Consider the following 25406-nt stretch of genomic DNA (forward strand, 5'->3'; position numbering starts at 1 on the left):
TGCAGGGACATGTAGCTTTCCTTCACATAGAGAGCTACACCCCCTCCCCTTTTGTCAACACAATCCCTCCTGTACAGGGTATAGCCCTCTATACCTGTGGTCCAGTCATGGGTGGAGTCTCATCAGGTCTCCGTTATCCCAATGACATCATATTTCTTTGCACTGCGCAGGAGGACTAGCTCGTCCTGCTTGTTGCCCAGGCTCCTGGCATTAGTGTACAGGTAGGCAAGTGTGCCCTTGGGGGCTCTTGCCTTGCCCACAGATTGTGCCAGGGCTGGGGCAGGGGTGAGCTCCCTTAAGTGCCCCCTTAAGTGCCTTGGCCCGCTGGCTTTGCAAGGGCCGTTCAGCGGGCCAGCAGGGGCAGTAGTCCCCCCATCCCCCAGCGGGCTTAGTTTAAAGCCCGGTGGAGCAGGTCAGCCAGCCTGGCTGAGAAGAGCCTCCTCCCCAGGGGAGAGAGGTGGAAGTTTAGTTTCTTTATAATACAGATTCATTCTATGACTTCAAAGTTAGTGATACATTTTATGATTATGTAAAAGGTATAATAACTGATAACTGATTTACAACAGAATGTTATGTGAAGATTTCCTTTTTAACATGCAAACAGTATTCTAAATGTGTCCAAAGTAAACGTATTCATGAGATTAGTATTTTCACAAACATTTCAGAATTAAACACCATTAGAAAAGATCATATGGGCCAGTGAAGTAGGGCACTAAGAGGTTACTGTTCCTTTAAGGCTGAAGTAGCCTGGACAGGGAGCTCTACAGGCTAAGCAGAGCTCCACAGCTGTGGGTTGCTGGGGTAACAGCCTAAGTGGGTAATTGGACAGCACCTGCAGGCATCGCATGACTGAAAGGAGGTAGGGTTTGGGGAAATATAAGCCCCAGGCTGGAGCTTTCAGGGACCTCTCTCTCTGCCAACTGCCAGGGGAGGAATTCCTCCATGAGGTATCTATCTGAGACCTGGCGCTGCCTGCTTTAGTACCCAAGGGCTGCAAGCCTCCAGGGAGTCTCCAAGGTACCAGGCTAGGGGCATGTTGTGCTAAGGGTGGAAGTTTCTCCCCTTAAAGGGGCATAGTGTTGTTGTCCTTTCTAGTGTTAACATTATAGCCCAGGGGATTATGCTTGTGTTACAGTTTACACCAGAGGACAGGGATGAGGCTATAAGTGGAGGTTTGGAGGCCTCATTAGTGCCTGAAGAAAGGGGTACATGAGTTGGGGAGAGTCCAGTGACAGGCACACAGAGGGGCACAGAAGGGTCAGATACTAGTATAACATCTGCGAGGCTTGGGACATGATAAAGGGAAAGTTGGAGTCATGTGTAACACCCTTGGCATCAGGGCAGACAAAGGGCAACCTTTTGCTTAGAACCATCTATTTATTTTCATTACAACAAGGTGTGGCAGATGTGGTAGGTCGGTGGACTGCCCAGGACAGGTGCGCAAGCTGATGTAGAGATTGGCCATGGGACTGCCCACTGTCACAGTGGTACACTGGCTGGGAAATTGGGAAGGCATCAGGAAGACACATGTTGCTATGAAGGGACAATGAATCTTTGGGCTGAGGGGCCAAAGGACAGAGTCAAAGGCTAAAAAAATCATGGCTGAGGCCAGCAAGTTAGATGGACCTAAGCATGGGGTATTAAACTGGTAGATGTACTCAGATGTATCAGAGAGTGCTGGAGATAGAAAGGTCCAGACGGGAGCAAGCAGAGGCAAAAGTGGCCACCTCAGAACAATGTTTGCAAACCAATAAAAAGGAAGAAGGATAGAAAGAGGTTAGATGATTGATTGCAGAGGCTGGAAGAACCAAAGCACTTGAGAAGCTGATTACAGTGGAGCCTGACAAGAGCCTGGAACCTGAGAAAAAGTTATACACATTTTAGAAAGAAATAAAGGCACTAACTCCAAGATTGGTAGGGACACATACAGTGCAGACACAGGAGATGTCCATCCTCAAGCAGTGGGTAAAAGATTTACCTTGGAGATGCAACTGAAAGGTCAGGATGACCTGGTGGAGGAATTGTATGATGATGTCAAGGAATGGCACCAGAAGTATGCCCAAGAGGCACAGGCCCTATAACAAATGACAACTGAGGCCAGATCTGCATACAAAAAAACAGACTGGGTGGCAGCAGCACTAACGGTGAAGACTAGTGCACAACAGCTAGAGATCAAGAAGCTCCTGGCTCAGCTGCCTTCCCTGGAGATGGAGCTAAAGTCTAGGACAGAGGACTCTGACACATTGAGGGTGAAGCTGGAAGAGGTAGAGACTGAGAATAGGCAGTGTGGGGAAAAGATGCAATCCCTAGAGATATGCCCAGGGGCAGGCAAAGCAGGAGAAGCAGCACTAGGGGCTGAGATAAACCAATTACAATCATGCTTACAGGATGCAGGAGAACAGATCTTGTTCCTTAAGAGGGAAAATCAACAAATCAAGGAGTGTCCGGATCAAACCACCACAGAAGTCAGAGACTTCCATCTCTGTGAGGCATTACAGACTCAATGTGAACAATACCAAGCCCAGTTCACAAAAATGGAAGAAAAGATGCAAAACTTATAGTAAAGTGTCAAAGAGGGGAGCAGAAATGGGGAATCAGGCTAGCACTAGCCCAGAAAGAACTTCAGGAAGCTCAAAGCAGGGTGCAGTCCCAGGAAGAAGCAATAGAGACCCAGAAAAGGGAGGTCCAGGAAAGTGGAAGGAGAAAGTAACTCAAATGAAAATCCAGCTAGCAAAACACAAGGCAGAAGCTGGAGCTAAGCACCAGAACCATCTCCAAGAGGTTTTATGAACCTCCATGATCAAGGCCCAGAAACAACTAGGGGCCGTAAAGCTGGAAGCACAGAAACCCTGGGGAAAGCGAGCTCAATCCATAACCAGGCATCCAGAAACCCCAGAAATGACTCTGGACCCAGCCAGTTGGAGACAGACCTAGAAGTAGAAGGGTCATCCAGTCTCATACCCCTATGGGAAAAAGTCCTGCCAGCTTTACTAAAATACCTAGACAAGAAATGGGAGGAACTGGAAACTAGGCAAACTGAAGGACTGAAGGAAAGGCTGAGAAAAGTCAGCAGCCAATATGAAGTTGAGATATCAGATGTAAAAGGTGACATCCCGCAACTAGAAACAGAGTTGGGAGAGAAACAAGAGCAAAAGATGACAAATAAGAAGGGAAAACTGAACAGGGCAACTGCAGGAGTAATCTGTATCAAACCAGTGGTACCCATAATGGGAGAAGCCTATCACAAAGAGGCTAGAAAAGGGGGATAGGTCAAGTCCAGATACATCATCCAATAAACAGACAGTACTCAAACCCATTATAGGAAACCGAGCACAGGATGAGGGTCCAAGAATGGATACTGCAAAAAAAACCCTAGTTGAAACTTCAGGGAAGCAACACCAGGAGAGTACCCCAGGGAAAAGGAGGATTCAGCCCCAACAGGAATCTCTGAGGTGAGGCAAGAAGTTGGAGATCCTTAGAAGGAGAGAAGAAAGTGGCAGTAAGATCGCCACACCTCGAGGGGGCACTGCCAAGACAGGATCAGGGAGAAAGACCCCAAGAGGCAAGCAGAAGACACATAGAAGGAGAATGAGGACCTTGGAGGAGAAGAACAAGATCCCCCCTCTGCCAAAAGTCAAGGGGTGAGAGAGGGGGCAAAGACCCAGGAAGGGGCCTTAGATCCACATAAGTAACCTCCCTAATTCCAATAAGTGGTGGACATTTAGAAAACTGTTCAAAGAGAAGGTGAGGGAGTGGCTTAATTGAAAATATACACAGGAGATGGAAGAAGGCCTATGGGCCATAGCAAAATTATGGACAAGGACTATGCCCAAGAAGCCCTGAGAGCTCAATGGTTATTAGGGGGGAAATGATGGGATGTAAACAAAAGCATATAGAGATGAGAAACTCCAGGAATCCCCCTTGAAATAAGAGAGTGGGAGTGTAGAGCTACCTAGTACAACCAGGCTCAGGGGAGGAAGAAAGCTATAGTGCCAGAAAAAGAGGGCCAGTGTCCTGGAGTAGAAAAGAATGTTCCAGCTATAAGACCAGAGGTCTCAGCTGAAGAAAAAAAGAGAGCCAGTAAGGAGTCCCATATGGGACAGGAAACCCCAAGAATAAGGCCAAGGAAATGGGATGGATCAGGAAACCAATCCCTTGGAGGAGTCTCAACCAACCACAGCCAAGACAGAAGACCAAGAGAGGCCCTGTGGGGGACAGGGATTAGTAGGTTGTGAAATAGTCACTGGAGAAAGTAGCGTAAGTAACACCTGCTGATTTTAGAGAAAAAACCATGACTGGTCCTGTGAAAGGCTTAAATTGGCACTCTGCTCCTTTAATGCTGAAGCAGCCTGGCAGGGAGCTCTGCAGGTGAAGCAGAGCTCCACAGTTGCAGGTTGCTGGGGTAACAATCTAAGGCAGTAATTGGGCAGCATCTGCAGGCATCACATGACCAGAAGGAGGTATGGTTTTGGGAAATATAACCCCAGGGCTGGAGCTTCCAGGGACACTCACTCTCTGCCAACTGCCAGGGAAGGAGCTCCTGCATGAGAAAGCTATCTGAGACCTGGTGCTGCCTGCTTTATGACCCAAGGGCTGCAAGCCTCCAGAGAGTCTCCCAGGTATCAGGGCTAGGAGCAAGTTGAGCTAAGGGTGGAAGTTGATCCCCTTAAAGGGGCATAGCACTGTTGGCCTTGCTAATGTTTAAGTTATAGCCCAAGGGCTTATCTTTGTGTGACAGTTTACACCGGAGGGCCAGGATGAGGCTTTAAGGAGAGATTTGGAGGCTTCAGTCACAGGTCCAGGTCTCAGTGCCTGGAGAAAGGGGCACAGAAGTTGGGTAGAGCCCAGTGACAGGCGCAGAGGACCCTAGCACCAGAGGAGTGCAGAAAGGAAAGATAGTAATATAACACCTGTGAGGCTTGGGACACAATAAAGGGGAGGCTGGAGTTGTGCGTAATGCCCTTGGCATCAGGGCAGACAAAGGGCAACTTCTCACCTAGAACCATCTATTTATTTTCATTACAACAAGACTTGGCAGACAAGGGAGTTGGGCAGACTGCCTAGGATAGGCCAGTGAGCTGATGCAGAGATTGGCTTCTGGACTACCCACTCACAGCCAGGTACAAACATTACACTTTTACTGGTATAAGTGATCAGAAACCAATCTATACCCATAACAGAACAGAAGTTCGGCACACAAACCAGTCAGAACAAAAGTTCAGCACATATAGACTGGTTTAAAAATGGCGGAACCCATTCTAAGACTGCACCCCCCCCAAACACACACATACACACACACCTCAAGGGCAAGTGTGTGTTCTGTTCACTACTGATCTAAGCCATGCCACTTCCAGAAAATCACATAACTTAGATTGATTCTCCCTTGGGCTTTTGGAATGTCTGTACCTAGCCAAGATGTAGTAAAATCTGATGCAAAAACCATAATATTTTACATTACCTGGGAATGGACAAACTCTTCCTAACATATTTGAAGTCAGATTTAGCATGCTTTGCTGTGTGCCTGATCATATTCTGCTTAATGTCTTTGGGAACCTATAAACAAGCATAGAGGCTGCTCTGATGCGCTGGAATTCCAGCATGTCAAAGCAGATTCAATTAACTGAGTCTGATGGAGCATTGCACTTGCTGCACTTCAGCAGCTGCCTGCGTCTCGTGTATCAGCATCTCCATTTTTAAATATGGTGACAGGGGCACTGGAACTAAGGCTTGCTGAATGAGCTTTAGTTAAAGTGTCCCCTCCACCATTTTTAAGCACAGAGACGCTGATACATTATACGCAGTGACACTAATTAGAGCAGCTTTTGGAGAAAGCCAAGAGCATGTGTAAAAATATCCTTTGCTTCCACAGTATCTCATGTGAAGACTTGAACTTTCATCTTTTTATAGCTAGTCCTTACACTTCTAGTCCTTTCTGTTAGATAAGTATATATAAAATAGTTCAGGTTAGGGTATATCTCAAGCTTCAGAACTGTCTTTGTAAATTTGTGTATTCTGATAATCAAGTGTCCAGGAATTAGCTTGAATCACAGGGGCAGTTGCACTGGAACAGAATAGTAAGAGGTTGTCCCCTTTTTCATAATGTAGTGCAAGTGCCTGCAGGCCAAAACTGCTCTGACCATATTTGCTGCTATATTATATTACATATTCATGTCCAATCTGTTGTTCTCTTATTCCCAAATCATCTTTAGCATTACTGCCTCATAGGAGTCCTCCTCTAGTGGAATATTTGCAGTTCATTTGCCTCACTTTCCAGAGTATCAACTTGCATTTTAATAAACTGGATTCCAGTTTACTGTTTTCTATCATTGTTTCTAATCTCCTTGGATCTTTTTTGATGATTAATACATCTTTGCTCCTGGGTATCCCAAATCCCCACAGTGTAGTATCATCTGAATGTTACTTTACTAGCTTTTTTTTAATCCTGCTTTTCCTTGATCTCTCCTCATAGACTTGGTAATTATTCTTTGTTTAAAGTTTTTCAGCCACTTTCATACATGTCAATATAATGTTAATTTAAATTAATTATGATAATATGATTTGATGTTTCCACAATACTTTAAGTACTAACACTGCTTGTATGAATAATACGTGACATCTGTTTAGTCAAGCGTCATCTTGTACTATCACTTAAAGCTCCTAACAAACTATCCTCACATCTTCTCACTGGTGTTTTTGTCTTGTCTACCAAATGTTTCCTGAACCTTTTTTTCCCTACATGGTGGCTTGAATAAACTACTTCTGTGATGCCGTTAACCATGTGGAGTCATAATCATCTGTTTATCTCATATTAATATTTTTCACAGTAAACAACTGTCAAAGGATTAAGTCACTGAAATCAATATTGAGCAGTAGCACCAGAAATTCTAAAGGAGACAGTACTAATCTTTATGCAAACGTGTTCAGTTAAAAAAAAAAAAACAGATAAGGCCAGGTGAATAAATAGCAGAACTAGATTAATATTAAAAACACAATCATAGAAAATTAGGGTTAGAAGGCAGCTTAGCAGGTTGTTTAGTCCAACCCCCTGCTCAAAGCAGCACCATCCCCAACTAAATCATTCCAACCAAAGCTTTATCTAGCTGGGCCTTAAAAACCTCCAAGGATGGAGATTCTAACACCCCTCTAGGTAACCTGTTCCAGTGCTTCACCACCCTCCTAGTGAGAGTTTTTCCTGATACCCAACTTAAACCTACCTTGATGCAACCCAGAACCATTGCTCCTTGTTCCGTCATTTCTCATTACCAAGAACAAAGTCCATCCTCTTTCAAGCAACCCTTCAGTTAGTTAAAGGCTGCTATCAAATTGCCCCTCAGTCTTCTCTTTTGCAGACTAAATAAACCCAGTTCCCTCAGTCTCTCCTTAAAAGTCATGTGCCCTGGCCCCTAAACCATTTTCGTTGCTCTCTTCTGGACTCTCTCCAACTTGTCCACATCCTCCTGGGGGTGGGGTGGGGGCGGGTGGCAAAACTGAACACAGTACTCCAGATGTGGCCTTACCAGTGCTGAATAGAGGGGAAGAATCACTTCCCTTGATCTGCTGTCAATGCGCCTACTAATGCAGCCCAGTATGCTGTCAGCCTTCTTGGCAACAAGGGCACACTACTGACTCATATCCATCTTATTCTGCATTGTAACCCCCAAGTCCTTTTCTGCAGAGCTGCTGCCCAGCCAGTCAGCCCCCAGCCTGTACTGGTACATGGGATTGTTCTGTCCTAAGTACAGGAATTTGCACTTGTCTTTATTGAACCTCATGAGATTTCTTTTGGCCCAATCCTCCAATTTGTCTAGGTCACTCTGAATCCTAGCCCTACCCTCCAGGATATCTACTACTCCCCCCAGCTTGGTGTCAGCTGCAAACTTGCTAAGGATGCACTTTATGCCATCTTTCAGGCCATCGATGAAGATAGGACATGGAGAACCTAGAGAGGGTCCAGAGGAGGCCACTCGTATGGTTGAGGGCCTCCGTGGCCAGCCCTATGATGAAGAGGCTAAGGGACCTGAATCTCTTCAGGGGATCTTGTGGCTGTGTACAACCTTATCAGGGGCCAGCAGCAGGGACTCAGGGAAAGTCTGTTCACCAGGGCCCCCTTGGAGTCACTAGGAACAATGGCCACAAGCTGAGGGAGGATAGGTTTAGGTTAGATATTAGAAAGAACTACTTCACTGTAAGGGTGGCCAGAGCCTGGAATAGGCTTCCCAGAGAGGTGGTGCTCTCACCTTCCCTGGAAATCTTCAAGAGGAGACTGGATGGACACCTGGCTGGGGTCTTATGACCCCTCCCACCCCCAGTGCTCATCCCTGCCCATGGTGGGGGGGTCAGACTCGATGATCTGTCTAGGTCCTTTCCAACTCATTGATTCTATGATATTGAACAAAACTGGCCCTAGGACCAACCCCTGGGGCACTCCACTTGATACCAGTTGCCAATTAGACATCAAACTATTATTAGCCACTGAGCCCAATGCTCCAGCCAGTTTTCTATCCACCTTACAATCCATTCATCCAGCCTGTACTTTTTGAGCTTGCCTGTGAGAGTGTTGTGGGAAATGCTATCAAAAGCATTTTGATTTTGCTAAAAATCAAGGTATACCACATCCACTTGTCTCCCCACATCCACAGAGCCAGTCATCTCATCACAGAAGGCAATCAGGATGGTCAGGAATCAGGCAATCACATTGGTCAAATGCATCTGTGGCAGGGCACTGGTGGTGCCTGCCACTTCAAGGGCTGAGCCAAACAGCCAGCAGAGGGGCCAGGCATGGCTACAGCCACCTAAGGCCAAGGAGGGTGTAAGACCCAGATGAGGCCAGGCACAGCTATGGCCACCTGAGCCCCCACTGGGGAGGGAAGCCCCATGGCCCCAGTAAGGGGGTGGAGATGTAGAGGCCCAGTGAGGGGGAAACCAAAGGGGTGGGAGCCCAGTATGTGTATATGTGAGTGTATAGAGTTGTTCCAGGAAGGGCCAGGGTAAGCTTGACCCCGGTTGGGTAATTGGCTGGCCACTACCCTGGTGAGGGTCATGGGAGAGGCCCAAAAGACAAAACGTCTGCCACCCAAGGTGTGCGCTAGGTAAAGCTTATGGCCAAAGGGGCCTGCTCCAAAGGAAGCATGGCAGTAGAAGTTGTTGGTGTGTGAAAGAGACCCTGTGAGAGGGGGTGGAGTGTGAGAGGCCCTAGTGAGAGGAAGGCGGTATGAATGTGTGTGTGTCTGAGGCCTGACAAGGTGGGCTAAGCTTGGTCCAGCTGTAGGCCGGGAGCATTGTGTCATCTGGATGCTATCTGCGAGGCTTGGGCTGTGGTGTAGAGGAGGAACGGAGCCATAGATAGCACCCCCTGGCATGGGGGCAAGAATGGGCTGCTTCCAGCCTAATTAACACTGGAATTATGTATCATCAAGGCATGGCAGATGAGGAAGGCCAGTGGTAGACTGGGCCTGAGAAAGCCCCCCGTTACACTATCTTTAAATGTCAGGGATAGAAAAGGTTTAGAACTTCAAAACCCATTCCTGGTTCGTAAATGTTTTGATTGTCCTGCCTGTCTTCTCCAAACCCCTTTTTAAAATGAATAATGGCCTGAATTAAAAATCTTTCACCCTAAAAAACATCTGTCATCCTATATAGGCAAGATAAATAATATTTCCCAGGAAGTAAAACTGTAAAATTTATCTTTCATTAAGATGCCATATTATATACCATGGGAGCATGATTGGGTTACACTTATTAGTATTTTAGTTATTTTTGACAAAAGTTAATTTAAATATTCATCATCATTCATATGGCTTTGTTTACGGCCAAAGTCTTGTACACACACACACAAACCTTATTATTGTAATTTCACTCATTTGCTGGCATGCTTGCTAAGGACATGCTGAGGAGACTTTCTCCAAAGGTTTTGTTCTGTTATCAAATCAGTTTTGACCAAATGTGCAACAGAATTTCTAACCCCTTCACTCCTTTTTAATTGCATCAAAATGTCTCACATGCATGAGATAATATAGAATAAAATTTTATATTTTGAAGTATAATTTGTCATAAGTTTGAGGTGCAAATTATTAAGTTTGTGAGGTCCAATAAAATCTGGTCCACTCAGATGCAACATTTCTGAGTCCCAACGACATTATTAAAATCCTGTAATCTGTGCTGATTCCCACAAAAACATTTGGGGAATGCTGCTTTGAAAATGAAGTAAAAAAGTAATGAAGAAACTAAGCAGAAATAACAGAGACTTAAGGTGTGTGTCTAATTTTCTTAGAAGAAAGTTTAACCCCTTTTGGGGAAGATGGTTTGTGTTTTGTTCTAACAGTATCTTTCATGTGTGCACTCACATCATAAGTAATGCACCTGTTAGCTCTCTCTTAACTTAAAACTATAGGCAGAAAATGTTTAATGTTGTATTGACAAGCATGTTAGGATTTGAGTCTATGGGTATATAGACAGACTTAACAGTTGCATCAAAATCAAAGAACACTGATATAAACTGTTAGGATGTAACTGTATTAGCTACCTAATACTGTAGTGACACAAGTGTTGAAGAATCCCTGCAAATTAAGGAGCAAAGTTAGGGTGATTTAGCTTATTTATATCATGCAGGCATAACAGTTATAACAACTGATGTACACATAATACATAACACTGATGCAAGCAGTAATACCTGCTTCCCTTTCAAACCAGTCAAAAGCTACATTTGTCCATATCGTATGATAATTTAGAGCAATGCAATGAACTTCTTGCTCTTTACATTACCCAAATTAGTTTACTCAATCTTGCTCACACTTAAAAGGGTTTGATGGTAGTTCAATACCAACAGAATGATGCTGGCAAACCCTCCTACTGAAGACACAGTATGCAGCAGCTGCAGATTTATTTTGCCTGTACTGTATATCTTAAACTAGCTCCCTATGTGGAATAAGCTACAGCACTAATGGACTTTAGGCTCAGTTACCTGCATCTACAAATAAGGGTTTGACCAGTATTACTCTGCTGAGAAAGGGTGAAAGGAAAAAAAAAAAAAAAATCACACCCCTCATTGACGTAGCTGTACTGATAAAAATGTTAAATCTAGACCAGGCCTTAGTCCTTTCTGTTTGGATAAATTTGTACTGTTCTTTCTGGAGATATTGAGTTTCAGCCAACTCCTATCCACACTCCTCTTCAGTAGCTGTTACCCCGTTGACTAATTGAGCAACAAATATCTTCAAGAGCCTTACACAGTTTGCACAAAACATTTTATTAAGGCTTCAAATGCATGACTGTGCACACACATTCCACTGAACAGACCTGTGGAAGGATTCAGACATACACGAGACATTCACCCGACCTCCTCTTGTATCACTTCTTGTTAAAATGTATATGTTCCCATTTTGTGCCTTATCTGCTGTCATTAAAGGCAATGACAAAACTGCCGTAGAGTTTGAAGGTAGTATGACTGAGTCTCTGGTGTTCTTTTTCTAGCTATTGATTATACAGTAACTCTTTTATGTGGTCTGTAAAATACCTAGTACATTGTAGGCTTTATGCAAATAAGAAATATAGGACCGTATATAAATATAGAATAATAACCTAGTGGCCAATAGCATCAATATCAGAGCTACAAACCTATCGCCAACACTGGACATGTGTATGCCTTTCCTCTGTGGCATAAATCTGTACAGTCAGGGGTGTAATTTTTTTTTCCTTTCATCCTCGCTAAACATAGTTATACTGGTAAAACCAGGAGAGCTGGCTGTACTTTAAAGAAACCCTACTGGGAACATAGAAACAAACTATCCTGATGTGCAGCAAAACTAATAAGTATGGCAGAAGACCGGCTTGGCTTAACAGACAACTTTTCAGTAAACAAAATCACTAAAAAGAAACAGAAATGTGGACAAACAACTAAGGTGGAGAATAAGAGTATTGCTAGGGCATGTAGGGATGAAGTCAGGAAGGCCAAAACACAATTGCAGTTGCAGCTAGCAAGGTATGTGAAGGGTAACAAAAAGGGTGAATATGAGCCAACAGTGTACCCTTGTTGCCAAGAGAACTAATGGCATACCAGACAGCCTTGGTAGGAGTGTTGCCAGCAAGTGAAGGGAAGTGACTCTTTCCCTCTATTCCACCTTGGTGAAGCCACATCTGGAGTACTGTGTTCAGTTTTGGACCCCCAACTCTAGAAATGATGTGGACAAGTTGGAGAGAGTCCTACAGAGAGCAACAAAAGTGGTTCAGGGCCTGGGGGACATGACTTCTGAAGAGAGACTGATGGAACTGGAATTTAGTCTAGAGAAGATAAGACTTGGGGTGTGGATTTAATAGCAGCCTTCAACTACCTGTAGGGGGATTCCAAAGAGGATGGAGCTGGACTGTTCTCAGTGGTGGCAGATGACAGAACAAGGAGCAATGGCCTCAAGTTGTAGTAAAGGAAGTTTGGGTTAGATATTAAGAAGAATTTTCTCACTAGGAGGGTATTAAAATATTGGAACAGGTTACCCAGAGCAGTAGTGGACTCTCCATCCTTGGAAGTTTTTAAGCCCTGGCTAGATAAAGCTTTGGCTGGGATGATCTAGTGAGGGATGGTCCTGTTTTGAGCAGGGGGTTGGACTAAATGGCCTTCTGAGGTCCCTTCCAATCCTAATTTTCTATGATTCTATAACGTAGCAAAGGGGAACTAATTTTCATGTGCTACAGCCACAGAACCCCAATCATAGAAGAATAAAGGATTTTTGTCTTTCCAAGGGTAAGGCCTGGTGGTACCCTTGGATCCCTCACTTAATATAAGCCCCATTGCCTCTTGCATGCTATGGAGCTGTATTCACTGGAACTGATAAGGAAAGAGGTGTTGGTAGGCTTCCCAGTCTCACTGGAGATGCAAAGCAGGAGCTACAATCAGTTGCAACAGCAGGCTCAGGGAAGTTCTGTAAATAGAAGGTGACTTCTGCTTTTCATCCTAATTCCTATCTCCAGAACAGAGACGAGTTAACTGGAATGGTGTGCTGGATTCAGGATTTAGTGTAAAAACCTGTTACTCTGAGACTAGTGATGCAGTATTGCCAAATCTCATGATTTTTGACATTGTTCTTAAAGTCTATGCTTTGGGAATGTGAAAACCTTAGCTCTTTTGTTCTTTATAAATTTATATAAAAGAAAGAGGTAAGTTTTTCACATTCTTGAAGCACAGACTTTTAGAACAAGGCCAAAAATCATGAGAGCTGGCAACACTGGTGATGTTTGCAGTATCATATAAAATCTACCTCCTTTATTTAGGCTTAAATGTAGCAACCATGTATTGAGAATAAAAACAGACTTTGGGTTGAAAGGGACCTCTTGAGTTACGCAATCTCTATTGCTGCTGACAACCACATAACATAATCCCAATCCTAAATTTATCCAGCTCCATATTGAAATCAATTAGTTCTCTTGCCCCTACTATTCCTATTGAAGGCTGTTCCATAATACCTCTCCACAGATCATTAGAAAATCCTCCAGCATCCAGCCTACATTTATTCATGGAAAATTTACAAGCATTTGTTTTTGTTCATATGTTAGCCTTTAGCTTATGTAGCTCTCCTTCTACCCAGCTTTTTAGTCCCTTGATGCATTTCTAACCACTGTAACCCCACCTAGCCTTCATTTTGCTAAGAGAAAGAAGCAAAACTCTTTCAGTCCCTCCTGAAAAGATAGGTTCTCTATTTCTGTTTATCCTAGTAGCCCTTCTCTGCACCTGTTTCCATCAACTCATATTTCTATAACATGGGCTGCAGGAATGCAGCATAGTATTCCTGAGAATATGTTTCCAGTGTCCCTTGAACAATAGCATTAACACTTTCTTATCTATTGCAATTAGCTCATATGATATCTCTTTGAAGAATATTTGTGTACCAGGCGGGGCGCCCCAGGGTTGCCGTACTCTACTCTAGTGCCCCTCACCATGTCCAGTTTACCTATAAGGCAACCTTCATTCTCACCCGCCACGTCTTGATCATAAATATATTAAAGGGAGGCTGCCTCTCGTCTTGATCACGGCAATCCTGCTACTATACAGGGGTTCTGAGCACCCCAGCCTTATGGGCTATGCGTGGCTCCAACCACCGCTGTATCATGCCCCAAGCCTCACAGATGCACCAGATGTTGTTTGGTCTGTCTCACTCTCTGCGTGCCCTCTGGCGCTCGGGCCTTCCGCAGCCCTTGTCTCTCACACTACCCTTTTTGCTCTGGGCTTCTCGCTGCCCCCTCACTCTGGGGGTTACCACGCCCACACTGGGGTTGGGGTCCATGCACCCCTCTCCGCTACCATGGGTTCCCTATGAGGCCTCCTCCAACCCCTAACAGCCTCACCCAAACCACTGGTAGTAAACTGTCAATGCAAACTGTCAATGCAAACTGGAGCCCTTTGGCTATAACGTAAAACTAAGCCATTTGGCCATAATCACCTTCAAGTCTGTCACCGGGTTTCTCCATCTCTCACCCAAACAACTGCCCGTGCATTCTAGCCTCTTCCTTTTTCTCACTCCAGCAGAGTTCCCCCACTATGGCTGCTGGCAGGCAACCACCTGCCGGGCCTCAGCAGGAAGTTATATAGGAGCCAGGCCCTGCCCCTTCCTGTCAGCTGACTCCCACTGGTTACCCTGGCAAATCACAGCTGGGCTCCTCACTTACTGCTCTACAAATAGCAGGTACCTCAGTGCCCTGCTACAATTTGGTTTCTCACAGTCATATCATAGTGGTAGATCAGTTTCTTCCTCTAATCAAGGAGTACACCCTAATCTTTCTCCTCCTCTGTTGCTTGAAACTGATTACTCCCTAACTGTGGGCATGCCTACACATACAAATAATGCAGGATCAGATTATTCTAAAGTAAACCATCCCAGACACATGTCTACACATGCAGAAATGCAGATGCAGATTTGCTGCCCCTAACAGCAGACTGCTCCCACTCCCTATGCCCTCCACCAGGCCCCTGCAGCATCCAAGGGGAATTCTAGGCTCCCCCTGGTTCCTATGGGAGCATGGGACCAGGAGATGGATGTCTCCAAGCAGGGGCTGAGACATTGCTTCCTGCCTCTGGGAGCTCCCTGCCCCTGGGGTGCGCTCCGTCATTGGAGCCCAGGTAGGGACAATGTCCCTCTTCCCTGGCAGCAATTGGGAAGCAGGGGCTGGGAGCTCCCTGCTGCCAGGGCAGGGGACATTGTCCCCACTTGGGCACTGGTGGCGAAGCCCACTCCAGCAGCAGGCAGCCCCTGGGGGCAGGGAGCAATATGTCCCCTACTGCCCAGGAACACATTTACATGTGCCATACTGTGCATTAAGTAATTGAGAGTAACTTTGCTAGTTGTATTTACAGGTAGCAAATTTACTCACGATTAAAGCAAATTACTGCACAGTAAGCATATGCAGATGTAGACGGTGATGCTTACTGTGCAGTAATTATCTCTAAACAAGTAAAGCATCTCATGTAGATATGCCCTCTATGACTTAAGTGTCATCCGTTTTCTATTATGCTAGACCTCAAAGTTACCCAGTTCTTTCTGTATGCTATTTTGATCCTTCTGTAAAGTAACAGTACCTCCCCAACTTTGTCATCATTTGCTCACTTCTTTTTATTTGCCACGTCATTAATAAAAATATGGAAGACTGATTTCAAGACTGATCCTTGCAGAACTCCTCTTGCAACTTGGCCAGTAAGCTCTTCACCCCCACATCCAACTTGTTTATTAACACTTGAAGATAGGCTACAGATACAGATGGACCTAGACAGGCTAGCAAGTTGGGCAGATCGGACTCTGATGAAGTTCAACATCAAGAAATGTAAAGTGTTCCACCTCAGAACAAGCAACCCCCAGCACACCCACAGGCTTGGTAGCACCAAACTGACTAGTGCCAGGAATGAAAGGGACCTAGGGGTAATAATTATTAGTAATAATAGTAATTCATATGCACAGTATGAATAAGAGTTGGCAGTGTGATGCTGCAGCCAGTAGGGCAAATAATACTCTGACATGCATCAATTGATGCATCTTCAGCAAAACCAAGGAGGTGATTCTTCTGCTCTACTCAGCACTGGTGAGACCACAGCTGGAGTACTGCATCTAGTTCTGGGCACCACACTTTAACGAGGACATAGACAAGCTTGAGAGAATCCAAAGAAGAGCCACCCATATGATCAGATTCTTACACGGCAAGCCATTTGAGGAAAAGCTGAGGGATCTGGGACTCTCCAGCCTGAAGAAAAGGAGGCTGCAAGGGGACCTGGTAGCAGCTTACCGCTATACTAGGGGAGTACATCAAGGGCTCCGTGAGCTACTGTTCACCAGGGCACCTGAGGGGAAAACTAGGAGTAATGGCCACAAACTCCTGGAAGACTGATTTAGGCGCAACATTAGGAAAAACTTTTTCATAGTCATGGTTTCCAGACTGTGGAATAAGCTCCCTCTAGAGGTGGTGCAATCACCTACCCTGGAAATCTTCAAGAGGAGACTAGACAGCCACATTGCTGGGGTCACTTGACCCCCAGTTATCTTTCCTGCTTGGTGCAGGGGGCTGGACCTGATGATCTTCCAGCATCCCTTCTGGCCTTACAATCTATGAAACTTCCATCGAGCCCAACAATTCTGTTTGCCACCTGTGACAGTCTCCTAACTATCCAGTTCCTTCTCTACTTTAGAAAACCTCTCATCTCTGATGTAATAATTTTCTATGTCATACCCTATAAATGCTTTTTTGCAGTCTAAGTACCTTAAATCTACAGCATTTCCTTTGTCCTAAAAATCAGTTACCCAATCAAAAAAATGTTTTGTTAAACCCATCAACCTTTTATTCCATTTACCTCCATATCTCTAATGAGTCTTTCCTTTTAAATTTGTGCTTTCACCTTATAATAGTCAAATGAATGGGCCTACTGTTGCTTGGTTCACTCTTTTCATGTTAAGCATAGGTACAACATACTTCAGTCATACAGAATCCCATCTCATTTTGACAGATTCATTAAAAATCCTGGCTATTTCAGTTGCCAGTTTTTCCACAGTAGGGGATGCTGAATGTGATTCAGTGCCTCCCATTTGAGAACATTAGGTTTTCTTTTTAATTCTTTTATGCTCATTTCCATTTCACTACCTCATTCCCATCAGCCTTCCTGCCACGGCCCCCATAGTCAGCATTGGTTCAGGTTTCAATAGTGACACAATATTTATTTTATTTTGGAGCCATGCCTAGAATACCCTGATGAGACCTTACTTCATAGGGATGGGACCCACCTCTTTCTTTCTCCTCTTTATTTCATAGATTTCATAGACATTAGGGCTGGAAGGGACCTTGGAAGATCATCGAGTTCAGCCCCCCGGCCCAAAGGGCAGGAAGTCAGCTGAGGTCATAGAATCCCAGCAAGATAAGCATACAATTTGCTCTTGAAGGTGTTCAACGTAGGTGCTTGAACCACCTCCAATGGCCCAATGGCAGGCTGTTCCAGACCTTGGGGGCTCAGACAATAAAGAAATTCTTCCTTATGTCTAACCTGAAACAATCTTATAGTAGTTTATGACCGTTCGACCTTGTCATTCCCTGGGGCGCTCTGGTGAACAAGCATTCCCCCAGATACTGGTGATCATCCCTGATAAACTTATAGGTGGCCATCAGATCACCCCTGAGCCTGCGCTTTTCCAGGCTAAAGAGCCCCATGGCTCTCAGCCTGTCATCATAAGGTCTGCTTTCGTGATCTCTGATCATGTGTGTGGCTCTTCTCTGGACTCTCTCAAGCTTCTCCACATCCTTTTTGAATTGTGGAGCCCAAAACTGGACACAATACTACAGCTACAGCCTCACCAAGGCCAAGTACAGGGGGAAAAGGACATCCTGGGATTTGCTCGAGAAGCATCTATGGATGCAAGCCAGCATTTTGGTTGCTTTACTAGCTGCAGCATCACATTACAGGCTCATGTTCATCTTGTGGTCAATGATGACCCCCAAGTCTCTTTCTTCCATAGTGCTAGCCAGTGTAGCACTGCCAAGCCTATAAGGATGCTGCAGGTTTTTTTCCCCCCAGGTGGAGAATCTTGCATTTTGCATTTTTAAACACCGTCCATTTGCTGAGCCTGTCCAGGTCAGCCTGGATCATTCGCCTGTCTTCTCGCATGGATACTTTGCCCCAAAGTTTGGTGTCATCGGCAAACTTGGCCAGTCCGCTCCTGACTCCAATGTCCACATCATTAATGAAGATGTTGAACTATATAGGTCCAAGGATAGAGCCCTGGGGGACCCCACTGGTCACAGGACACCATGATGAGCGACTTCCATCAATTACTACCCTCTGGGTCCAACCACAGAGCCAATTTCCCAGCCAGTGGATCGTGGTGTACCCAAAGCCACAATTGGCCAGTTTCACCAAGAGGTGATCATGGGATACCAGATTGAAGGCTTTTTTGAAGTCAAGATATATGACATCAGTCTTTTCCCCCTTGTCCAGGTGATAGGTCACCTGGTTGTAGAAGGAAATGAGATTGGTCAATCAAGACCTACCCACAACAAACCCGTGCTGGCTATCCCTTAGGATGTTGGCATCGGCCTGCCCATTAAGGATGGCCTCTTTAATAAATGTTTCTAAGATCTTCCCCAGGATAGAAGTCAGGCTGATGGGCCTGTAGGTTGCTGGATCCACTTTTCTCCCCTTCTTGAAGACAGGCACCACATTGGCCTTTTACCAGTCTTTGGGCACTTCACCAGAGCGCCAGGAGTTTTCAAAGATCCATGCCAGGGGCTGGGCTATGACGCTCGCCAGCTCCTTGAGTACCCTGGGGTGCAGGTTGTCAGGGCCGGCTGACTTGAAGGTATCCAGCTTCTCAAGATGTTCCTTCATGAGGTCAGCATTAATTGAGGGAAGGGGATCTCCCTCACCCAGACCTCCCTGTCCCGTAGCGGGCATGGGCATCCCATGGGACTGATGAAAGACCGACGCAAAGTACCCATTTAATAGGTTGGCTTTTTCCTGGGCGTCAGTTGTCAGTTGCCCCATCTGGTTCAGCAGGGGTCCAATGTTGCCCTTGCTTTTCCTCCGGCTCCCCAGATATCTGAAAAAGGACTTTTTATTGTCCTTGATGCTCAAAGCTAGTTAGAGTTCAGTTGCAGCCTTGGCTTTCCTGGTTTGCTCCCTGCAGGACCAGACCAGTGCAGAATAATCCTCCTTGGAGGTGAATCCCATCCTCTATCCTTTGTTGGCCTTTCTTTTTAGCCTCACGAGGTCTGCTAGGTCCCTGAAGGGGACTGCCATGCCCTCTTGCTGCCTTTTCTCCAAGATGGCATAGACTTAGCTTGTGCATTGAGGATCACTCCCTTGAGGAGCAGCCATTCCTCTTGAACTCTCCTCTCCCTGGGGTCATGGTCCCTTAGGGCCTGACTGACAAGCCTCCTGAGCTTGTCAAAGTTGGCTTTCCTGAAGTCAAGGACTTCCATGTTGCTGACTGATTTGCCAGCTTTATGGCAGATGGTGAAGGTGATCAGCTCATGGTTGTTGTCACCCAGCTTCCCATCAATCACTAGGTTGCTGATTAGATCATCCCCAGTAGCCAGTACCAGGTCGAGCAGCACTTTGTCTCCTGTTGGCCCATAGACTTCTTGAGTCAGGTAGAGGTCATCCACGCATGAGAGGAAGCTTTGCAACCGCTCAGATTTTGCTAAGTGATCCTCCCATGAGATGTCCAGGTAATTGAAGTCACCCATGACAACCACAGCCCTGGAGCATGTGGCCTCAGTCAGTTCCCGGACAAACTCCCGGTCAAGCTCAGGACTTTGGGTGGGAGGTCTGTAGTAGACTCCCATCGTTGTGTCCCCTGTGCCATGTTCCCCACGGATTTTAACCCAGAGGGTCTCCTGTCATCCACCCTGGTTGCCAAGATCAGCTTGCAGGGATGTGTAGCTTTCCTTAACATAGAGAGCTACACCCCTGCCCCTTTTATCTACTCGATCCCTCCTATGCAGGGTATAGCCATCTATATATATGGCTAAAGAACCTTTTACTATTTAATCCTCCTTGCAAGATCTAACTTAGCTTTACTTTTGATAATTCTCACTTTATCCTTACATTTCTAAGTTCCAAACTATACATTTCTTTGCTGGCCAATCCCCTTTTCCATCTCCTCTGGGTCTCTGCTTACTCCCAATATTCTTTTCTATCCTCTACTTAGCCAAACAGAATAGGAAAGATCATTTAAATATAATAAATTAAGCTAAATGGGAATGTCTAATTTCAGCTATTAATGTGGAATTCTGTCTCCACTGAATGTTTATAACTTTTTATGTTAATGAAAAACATTATTAGGAACATAATTCTATGATGCTTCCCAAAATGAAATCCTTTATATCCATGCATGAGGCTTCTACTTTCCTTCTGGAAAGTGCTACAACAGAGAGAAATGTACTTTTGCCCCTCTGGCCTTGCACCAGCCCCCTACCAGCAGCCATTTTTAAAAGCTAGCCCCATTCCTTGGATCCTAGCCACCTGCCTTCCTGGCCCAGAGCAGGTTAGAGAGCAGTGGCAGCACACTGAGGCTCTGTCACTGGTGGCTCTGCCCACTGTGCTATAGCTATTTCACCAGCAGCAATATCCAGTATCCTGGGCTCCTGGCTGGCCTCCCTGGCTGCCATGCTCTGCTGCTGCTACAGCAACCACCATTTGACCCAGGTCAGTCTCAGCCCTGGCAGCCCCCCGTGTGACATGACCACCTGGCCAGGATCACCACACTGTCCCAGGCCCCCTGCCACCATGCTGATGCCACTCAGACCCCAGCAGGGACACTAAAGGCATGCACCTGGATACCACCACTGCTGCCATTCACATGCTCCTGGGCCTCCAGCCCTGCTGTCTGTGGGCCCACCCAGCCAGCCAGGACTGGTAGCTTCACAGAGGCCACTGAGGGAGCCAGCCTTGGATTCCAGCCCCACCGCCCATCCCCAGCACCATGCTCACTCAAGACAGTTCTCAGGAAAGCACTTTATTCCTGCCCACAAACACAGACTTCCTCCCCTGGCCCTTCCCCCAACAGCAGAGCCCTTCAGCCCTCCCTCCCCCACAACAGACCCTGTTCCCCTTCCCGGCTCCCCACAGAGCCCCTCCACCACCCACTCCACTGACCATCAAAAAAGCACCTTCTTCCCCCTGCAGACTATCTACAGTGAGTGCTACGTGTGCCCTCCTGGGGTGGGGATGCCTGGGGGACAGAGCCCGAAGACAGGTGCCCAGCACCCCCACCTCTGGTCACACCCCAATGGCTGCACACACTGTGGTGAGGCCAGCAGGTGGGGGGTTCAACTTGGATTGACGGCAGCCATTGTTTTGGCAATGCATCCATCTCCCCCTCCCTTAGCCAGCAGGCTGGGTGAACAGGGCCTGTGTGAAGTCCTCGATCCACTGCAGGCAGCTCTTGCTCCAGGGCCATATGGATGTGAGTGAACAGTGGGGCTGGGCCCAGGTAGGGGGGATGGTGGGGACCAATGTAGGTGCCAGGGCAGGGGCATCTGGCTGGTAGAAGTGCCATGGGAGGGGCTGCTTCTGGGTGGTGGGTGACTGCCAGGGATAAGTGGGGCTGCAGTTAAAGGCAGGGCAGCAGATGACACAAAAGCAACTGCCAAGGCCAGGATGGTGTCCAGGAGCTGGCAGTCCTCCTCCATTGCCTCCACTGCCCTGGCCACCAGGGCAGCCTGTCACTCCTGGGCCTCCAGGTACCTCTCCTCCAGGACCAGGAGCCTGTCCCAGAACTCCTGGTCCACTGGTCCCTCTCCTCCTCATGCCAGTCCCTCACTACCTTGCAGGCATCTCTCTCCTTTTCATGGGTAACTTCCTCCTCCCTCCAGGACCACGTGTCCATCAGGCACTCCTGGGCCACTGTGACCAGACGGTGAAGCAACAAGGTCTAGTCCTGGGTTCTGTGCTGCTGGAGCCAGCCCATATGCAGGACCCTGACCAAGGCTGGCAGTGACCCTGAAGGCACATGCCAGGTGCCAGCTGGTACCTTTCCACTGTGTGCAGCTGCAAGTCCTACAGAACCAGGAAAAAGAGCTTGTTTGTGAGAGTTTCCAATGTTTCTGAGATAGGATGCTCAGTACTAGGAGGCTGTGTGCTGCCCAGCCTCAGATCAGAGGTCATGCATGCACGAGTGCCCAGAGACCATGGTAAGTTGGTTGGGAAGGCCCTGGACCAGGCAGCCAAATTTCTGGGAGGCCCTGTTCCTACTTGCTCCACAGAGGCAGGTGGGCTATTGGATGCTGGCCACAGGCAGCTTGCCTCCCCTGTCTCCTTCCCAAGGTGGGATGGGCCTGGCTTCTTGCAGCACCTGCTACCACAGTTCCAAAGCCATTCCCCTCCTTCTCCTACTGCAGGCTAGCCTGTCTCCTGTGCTCAAAGCTCATGGCACCTAGGCATGGGGATCCCAGAGAACTTGGACCTGGTTGTGCCCTCCTCTCCCACCAGGGGGTCTCTCCAGAGAGGCACCCCCAGGCCAGCACCCCATGCACCCGCACTGCACCTCAAGCATGCCCCTTCTGAAAATGTCCTGGGTGCACCATTTGGAATTGTTTGCATGGACTAAGGGGTGTCCAACCCACTACGCCCTGCTGCTAATGAACACAATGGTGCCCTGGGTGCACCTGTGAACCTGGAACAGGGCCCTGAGCTTCAGTGGTGGAGAAGGCAAGCCCATGCTGCTGCACAACATCCACCACTGCCCGAAGAGCTACCTGTGGCAGCACTACATGTCCCAGCCCCCACAGTCAAGGGCAACATAGCCGCTGGCATCAATACATTCCTCAGATGCAAGAGGCCCATGCCCACCTAGCTGAGGGGGCAACAGGCTACTTAACAGGAGTTTTGCACTGGGTCTCACCTTACTGAATGCTGTAGTGGGGGGGGGGGAGGTTGGTCTGGGGGCCAGGGGAAGCATAGGCAGGCCAAGTGGGGAGAGAGAGGGGCAGGGGCAGGCATGGGGATTGGGGCAGGGGTTGGGCAGCTTTACTAGATGAGTATGGCAGGCACGTCCAGCAGCTTGAGTCAATCCCCACTGGTGGTGAGGACGTTCTGGCTCCTGGAGGTGTCCTGGGGCATAGGGGCACAGCATCTAGCTGCCTGAGCAGAGGCTCCCTCTGGAGAGAAGCTACAGCTGCTGCGGCCCAGAAGTTCCATGGCTGGCTGCATCCTGGGCAGGGCTGCACACCCAGAACTGGTGGGGCAGGTGCTGGCCTGGGCTCCTGGAGCTGCTGGACCAGGCAAGGGGTGGGGAATGTAGCAAGATGGGCTCTTGGTGGCACAAGGGGCCCTCCTCTGGTGACATGTCACCACATGTGCCAGACCACAGTGGAGGCATGGCACTGTACATGGCACAGCAGCAGCCAGGATCCCAGGGTGCAAGGATCTGATCCAGCTGCTGTATAAGGAGCATGGATGTGCGGGCAGTCCCTGACCAGTGGCTGTGGTCAGTGATATTAACCCACTGTGTGCTCAAGGCCTTGACATTTATGTGGCACTGGTGCACTGACTGGTCATACCTGTGCTCCCAATATGCAGCCTGGTGGCTCCTCATAGATATGTGTGTTGAAGTGCACACTCCACACAAACTGCCTGAGGACCTTGGCCTTGCCCCACAGTGCCATGACTCAAGGCTGGTCTCCTCCTGGGACCCACTGTGGCCCCAGGAGGCAGCGTGTGCCATCAGCAAGGATGCTAGCATGGCTCTCTCAGCAACTCACTGGGCCTGCGCATGGCAGTGCTGGTGCTGGGCAGGTGCATGAAGCGCCTGGTGCAAGGGCATGACATGGGACAGACAGGTGCATGGCACTTCTGTGCCTGGGACTAGCGGCAGGGCCCAGCCAGACTGCTCTCCAGCTGGAGCAGGACCTGGTGGCCGGAGCCTGGCTGCAGGTGGATTAGGGTGCTGCTGGGCTTAGCAGCTGACTGTAGCACCCAGTGCAACATGATGGCATGGCCCTGGCAGCCACATGGTGAGGCAGTACCAGGGAGCAGCACCAAGGTCTGGGCAGGCTGCCATGGCTGAACTGGGGCCTCTGCTATTAAACATAGTGATCAGGGGTCCGGTGTCTCAGCATCTCCGTAGGCTTTTAAAGGCTGGGTGCCGGGGCAGGCAAAGAGCCTGGAGAAGCTCCCAGTCCTGTGACCCTGGTGGTGGGGCTGACTGGGAGTAATTTGCTCCCGGTCAGCATCTACATGCATCCTATTGTGCTGTAACTACTTGGGAGTTAATTGGCTACTTATATCTACAGGTAGCAACAAGCCATGAGTAATGCAATTTAATGTACAGTAAGCATCTGTGAGTATAGACACTGACACTTACTGTGTAGTAATTTGCTCTACTACTCAGTAAAATGCCTCAGGTAGAGGCACCCACAGTGCATCTTTTTTATCTTTTTGTTCGATCTATTTGAGTCCATGAATAAAAGGATTTGTACAGACTATGCCTATACAGACTATGCTGATCCTACATGGGATGAAACAGCACAAGGACCTCTTAATATGTCTATATGAGATAATGCAGATTTATCCTAACCTGGACACAGCAGCACATTAACAGGGTTATACTGCTTTCAGTACCAGATCTAGCTAGTTCAGAGCTCCAGACTCTTGCATAACACTGCACTGGGCTGGGATGGGCAGGACCCCTGGCTGGTATTAGGCAATGAGTACTGCATTTCATTATTATTCTCCCACACTGGTAGGAATTGTAGCAGGTCAATTCAGCCTAAGATACCAACTTCCATCTGCTAGAACTGTATTAAACAGAAAATGTGGCCCCATGACTTTTGAGAACACTCTACCCCACTGGTGCTCAACTCATGGGGCTCACAAGTCTGGATTTTGGCAGTGGGGGAGCAGTGGCAACATTAATTGCTGTAAGTACTACCACTCCCCCACTGCCAAATTCCCAGACCCAATGGGACCCCTACAGGCCAAATGAAATGGCCACATGCACCAGATCAGCCCAGGAAGCTCTTCAGCCAGATCTTGTGTGCAGAATTAGGCCAGCACATGGGAGTGTTCCATGGCTGGATCCAGCACTCTGGGCCAGGCTAATTATAGTTTCATAGTTGGTAGGGTTGGAAGGGACCTGAGCAGATCATCAAGTCCAAACCCCTGCCATGGCAGGAAAAAGTACTGGGGTCAAACGACCCCAGCAAGTTGTTCATCTAGCCTCCTCTTAAAGACCCCCAGGGTAGGAGCCAGCATCACTTCTCTTGGAAGTTAGTTCCTTATTCTAGCCATCCTGACAGTGAAGTAGCACCTCCTGATGTCTAGTCTGAATCTCCCCTCTGCCAGCTTGTGACCGTTATTTCTAGTCACTCCTGGTAGTGCTCGGGGGAACAGGGACTCCCCCAGTGCCTGCTGGTCCCCTCTGACTAGTTTGTAAATGGCCACTAGATTC

At 47.5% G+C, this 25406-nt stretch overlaps 1 protein-coding gene across 4 annotated transcripts in view; it reads right to left on the minus strand.

The window, feature by feature from the left end:
* The window catches only part of SLC4A10 (solute carrier family 4 member 10), a 363776-nt gene that overhangs the window by 151766 nt on the left and 186604 nt on the right, over positions 1-25406 (minus strand). The gene's annotated exons all lie outside the window — the stretch shown is intronic.

This window comes from Crocodylus siamensis, chromosome 4, assembly GCF_052110815.1.
Source record: "Crocodylus siamensis isolate JL-2025a chromosome 4, ASM5211081v1, whole genome shotgun sequence".
NCBI classification, from domain to species: Eukaryota; Metazoa; Chordata; order Crocodylia; family Crocodylidae; genus Crocodylus; species Crocodylus siamensis.